This window comes from Hakea prostrata, chromosome 5 (assembly GCF_041222555.1).
Source record: "Hakea prostrata isolate BN-2017 chromosome 5, UWA_Hpros_2, whole genome shotgun sequence".
In the NCBI taxonomy this organism is placed as follows: domain Eukaryota; kingdom Viridiplantae; phylum Streptophyta; class Magnoliopsida; order Proteales; family Proteaceae; genus Hakea; species Hakea prostrata.
This window is the reverse complement of record NC_142604.1, coordinates 16,665,273-16,671,272: the sequence shown is the minus strand read 5'-3', so window position 1 is coordinate 16,671,272 and position 6,000 is coordinate 16,665,273. Positions and strand designations below refer to the sequence as shown.

The 6,000-nt window shown below is 39.3% G+C and overlaps 1 non-coding gene across 1 annotated transcript; it reads right to left on the bottom strand.

The window, feature by feature from the left end:
- Nucleotides 1–2,428: 2,428 nt before the first annotated feature.
- On the bottom strand, nt 2,429–2,500 carry TRNAT-UGU (transfer RNA threonine (anticodon UGU)). Its single transcript has one exon. It is a non-coding gene; the product is annotated as a tRNA-Thr (tRNA).
- Nucleotides 2,501–6,000: the final 3,500 nt, after the last annotated feature.

The following is a 6,000-nucleotide window of genomic DNA, read 5'->3' as shown; positions in this document are numbered from 1 at the left end:
CAATCCTTCGCCTGGTGCTGGGAGCTTTGGGGGTTTGGCGCCGCTGTTCCTTCGTTGGGGGTGAGGCTCGGGTTAGGGTTTGGGGGTTGGGGCGCTTTTATATGCTTTTTACCATTATACCCCCATCTTGATTTTTTCGTGTGCCCCGCTTGGGTGTTGTCCCTCGTATCCCTGGCTTTGGTCCTTTGGTTTTGGGTTTTTCTATTATTTTATAAAAATCATTATAATGTGCCAAATCTTTACAATGTCTCATTGCTGGTTGTCCGGCCGTCATGGATTCAAATGAAATACCAAGTCTTTCAGTCGTTTCCATTTATGGATCTCAATCCTGGGTTCATTTTGAAAATGTAAATTTAAAATGCTTGATTATATCTGCAATGAAAAGAAAAATTTTATAATGTATTAGTTGAACTAGTGTTGGTATGAGTTCTTGGTTATTATTATTACTTTTTCCCTCAAGTTTGAGAGTGATGTTTTTTTCCTAACGTTTACCCTTCCTTGGTTTACCAGCATTTTTCTACTTCTTTGAATTACCTTGTAGAGGAGATTGAAGTTATTGTTGTCTATAATTTTCTGTCTTCCTCAGTTATATTCTTGGTATTTTCATTGCATACGTATGATTGCTTGTATGAGTAGACATTCTAATACAAAAATATATGAGTTGAGACCTTAATTATATGTTGGAATTAGACATCATCATAGAATGGCGATAACATGACAATACTTGAAATGAAATTTTAGAAACTCCAGCTGTGTAAGAATATAAAATTAACTTTATATTTTTATCAAAAAAATATTAATATTTTTTTTTACCAAAAGCTAAATGATGGAAATACCCGTCAATGGAAATACCCCGTCGATATATTTTGTCAAATAATCATTTTCATTGTGTTTTACAAAAATGCCAAAGTGTTATGATGGGTGGCAGAGTTTCATATTTTCTAAATATGACCACTTTAACATCAAAACGATAATTGAACTTCATTTGTTTTTCATTTTTATAATAAATCTAAAAAATAAAAAAGATTAAAGAAAATATATAGGAGACAATTTCTTTTAACACTCATTTACAATCAAAATCCCAAATGCATCCGTACCAATAGCATTGTTGAGATATTGTAGGGGACAATAAATGAGTGAAATTCATACAAGAATGGTACGTGTATTTTCGACTATATATCTGCCTAATTGTTTATGTCCCTATACACAACTACAAAATCAATATCTAGAAAAATAGGGAACTAAACTCCTCATTCTCCTCCAAAAGTTCTCTAAAGCACTTAGGAACTGGTATCTCCTTGTTAATAAATTTTTTTGATAGCGTTGAACTGTCTCGCCACCCAGACGACACCTCCCCCGTTCTTGGTTTGTCGGCCCCCAGGGCCCCGCTCTCGCGGGGCTTGCCGCCTTCGGTCTTCTCCCCCTCGCGCCCGTCCCCGCCCTCCCCCCTCTTGTCCCTTCGTCCTCCTCCTCTTCTTCGCGGCTCCCCCGGGCCCCTGCCCGGGTTGGGGGGGTCGTGTTCTCCCCCCCCCTTCCGGTCCGGTTCTCCCCTCTCCTCTGTTCCTCCGTGCCCCCCGCATTACAACAATAGCTCTAATTCAGAATTTATTTTAGTTTTAGTAAAGCCCATTTTTGTTGCTAGTGTTATACCTCTCTTAAAGGTTTTGAGCCAAAACTCAAAGATCCCTTTGTTCACATTTGCACCACCAAGCGATGGCACATATAACATTTCCTTCGTGATCTCTACCTATGACTCCACAACCCGCTCCATCTAATCTTCTAGATGCATCAATGTTGATGGTAGTCCAACCAAGAGGTGACTCGTCCCAAATCAACAACTTAATGTAGGATGAAAAGGAATCTAATTTGAGGGAAGCAAAGAAATCCCCTCAACCAGGTTGTTGGGTCTGATTTCAAGCAAGCAAAACACTCATTTGTCAAAGTGTGAATTCATTTTCAGAAGACATTCTCAACTGGTGGATGACGTTGTCATGATGGAAAAAGTAGGTTAAAGGTGGCTCTCAGAATGGTAGTTCGCAGAAACAAATCATACAAGATTCTTGGGTAAGAAGCGGTACTGCCACATTATATTCGTATTCATATTCCACAAAATATAAGACACCCAAATCCAACAAGTTCAAGTTCAAATTAAAAAAATTTAAATCATTTAAGCGTGTAAGGTTATCCTAATAACACTTGGCATGCCATCCTTGCTTGCCTAATGGATGACTAAAAGAGAGTTAAAGATGAGTGCCACAATGAAGTGGGGCAACATGGAATAAACGTATGAGACTAACAAGGTCATTTTATGTGAAAAGAAAAAAAGGACTAGACCATAGAACTTTATCGAATATCGGATAATAATGCAATCCTATTAACTATCCGAAAATGCTGCTCAAAATATGGTTTGGTTCCTTCTAAACCAAAATGCCTCCATGCAGGATCGAACTACAGACCTTCAGTTTACAAGACTGACGCTCTACCACTGAGCTATAGAGGCAGTTGTTGTTCCCCCAATTTAAGTTTATAATTGAATTTCTATTGAAGAGCTTGTCGAGTTTAGGCTTCTCTTCGTTAGTCCTGGATGTGAAATTAAGGTGAATTCACCAATTTTCTGGTCTACTAAATATAGTTCCTACTCAATCAAGGGAAAGAATAATAACTGCCATGTAACTAAAACTAATAAAGAACAATAACTTGCCTTACTGAGTTTCTTTATGATGTTATGAATTAACTTGCCTTACTGAATTTCTTTCGAAACTCATTCCTTTTTGTACAATAGTCATTCCTTTCCGGTATCCTTTGCACTAGAGTCCTAATAGTCCTAGACTACGGACTCATCAACCCTATTGGTTATCCACATATGGTAAACGGGAAGCTCTCATGTCCTCTTACGGGTTAGTTACCGGTCTTGAGTGCCCATGAACCCAAGTCTATCCATATGCAACCCTCCAATAAATGGCCCCCACAATGTGATTCCCGTCCTCTCACGGGTTGGTTACCGGTCTTGAGCGCCCGTGAATCCCCACTGCTGCCACGGGTCGTTCGGTCTCAATTCCCTTCCGAATCAAGTCTAATATGATGGGGACATCCTAGCCAAACATTGCTAGACAGTCCTAGGTATGACACCAAATGATTTGGGAAAGCGTTAATGGACAGCCCCGGAAACATCCCATACTATTTCCGGTAATGTCCAAGGACAGAAGTGTCAAAAGGACACTCCCCAATCCCAAACCATACCTAATCAAACACATTTTTAGATCAGTCATGTCATACACAATCAACAATTCATCATATAAAAGAGAATATGAAGTCATGATCTAATCATTAAACAATATAGTAATAAACAATTCATATAAGCTTGAATAATGAAAACGAAAACATAAGTGAAGTGCTACTGTACTTATAGTAGTACATCGGAAGTATAAAGTACAAGAATGCGATCTATGTTATTATGAAATAACTATCCTTACCTTGATTATCGCCGAAGATAATCCAAAGATCAAAGAGAGAGAGACACCAAACTTGGCAAATAGACTCCTAACAAGCATTGATACAACATTAGGAAAGATACCTAAAAGATCAAAGAGCAAACGAATCAAACTGAGCGAAAAACGAAGCTACTGCCTCCTTTGGTTGAGTGCTTGGTCTACTGACCCAGTCAACCAAGCAGTTGACCAACCGAGTCAGTACGGAAATGTAGAAACTAGATTGGTCATAACTTCTTTGTTTGAAGTCGGATTGATCCGAAATTTGAAGGGGAACTTCCTAAAACGTATTAGAATTATTTAGAAAGATAAAAACATCAAGTCATGGTCAAAATATGGGTTCTTGATTTGACCCAAGAAACTAGGGTTTCAACCTTATGGTTCCCATGAAAAGCTTATGATCAAAGGATGAAAGGGAATGATTGCTATCAAGAAAATAACAAGAAAATCATTAAAATCAAGTTTAGATTAATCTAAACATTGCCCATGAGGTTTCCCTCGAATGGGAGGTTACCAAAGGTTTCCGGAAAGATCATACAAGGTCAGGGTTTCAAGAATTAATCAGGCTAGGGTTAAGATCTTGACGATGATCATAGATCTCAAGGAATATAATGAGATCACAAAGGGATGGTTGCAAGGATGCAGCATCTTCTTCCTAATCTCAATCAAGAATAAGATTAAAGAAAGGAAATTCGTAATGTCGAAGTGATTACTAACCTTGAATTGGTAGATCAGAGATGAGAAGCTTCAGATCTATAGAGGAATCGTTCGAATCACCAGAGAGAGGTTCGGAGACTTCTTCTCAAGTTCAAAAAGTGTTTAGGAGGCTGCCGTAACTAAAAAACATGAAGTAGATTTTAAATAAAAGTGAAAAACCCTAAAATTGCATTTTCTCGGATTTAGCAAACCTTTGGTTGAGTGCTTGGTCGACTGGCCCAGTCAACCAAGGAGTCGATCAAGCAGAACAACAAGGCCAAAAATAGGGAAATGGAGGATCAAATGGGCTCTAAACCTCAAGGGCTTTTGCACACATATCAAGTGACATACCTAATTGATAGAAATGCCTTCAAACTAGGTCAGATAATACTCCATGTCCTTCAACTAATCTCATCTTCAGACAAGTGCAGCTTCCTTTCTAGATCAGTACAAGCTTCTAAGATTTGAACTCCACCATCAATATCCATGGGTTCAAAGTCAAACACCATGTCTTCTACTGAGATGGCCCACAACTGGCTTCTTCCTTTACTTTGGGTCTTCGGACCTACAAACAACCGGGTTTCCGGGTCAAGGTCAGGGTTAGGTTAGGGCTGGATTTCACATTCCCCCCTCCTTAAAAGAAATTTCGTCCTCGAAATTGAGAGCATACCTGAATTTCCAAAAAGGTGGGGAAACTTCTCCTTCAAGTCTTCTTCTTTCTCCCAAGAAGCTTCTTCAGGAGTATGGTTCTTCCAACGAATCTTTACCAAAGGAATGGTGCGATTCCGCAATTGTTTATCCTTTCTATCCAATATTTCAGCTTGGCTCTTCATTATAGATAAGATCAGCACTAAGTCCTTCGGGCGCTTGCTGTGTAGTATGTGTTCCGGATTCTCAATGTATTTTTGAAGCATCGAAACATGAAACACATTATGCACTGCAGCAAGAGATGGAGGTAATGCCAAACAATACACAATAAGTCCAACCTTTTCAAAGATCTCGAAGGGTCCAATGTAATGAGGGCTAAGCTTTCCTTTGACATTGAATCTCATCACACCCTTTATAGGTGAAACCTTCAAGAAAACATTTTCTCCAATTTGAAATTCCAGGTCGGTCATTCTCTTATCTGCATAAGATTTTTGTCTTGACTGGGCTAGACTTAATCCTTTCTCTAATCATATCGACCATTGCGCTAATAGCTTCAATCATCTCCGAACCTAAGACTTTCCTTTAACCGGTCTCAGTCTAGTACAAGGGTGTCCTACAGGTATTACCATACAAAGCCTTGAACATAGCCATGTCTATAGTTGCTTGATAACTGTTGTTATAGCAAACTCAACCAAAGCTAAGTGTTCATCCCAATTTCCACCCATATCCACAACACAAGATCTAAACATATCTTCCAAAATTTGAATTGTCCGCTCAGATTGTCATCGGACTTGTGGATGATGAGCAGTACTCAAGTTCAATTGGGTTCCCATGGCTTTCTGCAAATTGTTCCAAAACCTTGAAGTGAACCTAGGATCACGATCAGACACAATACTCACTGGCACTCCATGCAGACGAATTACGTTATCCACATATAGCCAAGCTAGCTTATCCAAAGTATGAGTGATCTTCATAGGAATGAAATGGGCTGATTTGGTCAGCCTATCAACGATTACCCATACAGTGTCATTACCTTTACTTGTCCGAGGCAAGCTAGTCACAAAGTCCATAGAGATGTCTTCCCACTTCCAACTAGGAATAGGAAGGGGCTGAAGTAATCCAGATGGGGGTTGACGAACAACTTTCACACGCTGGCAAGTCTCATACT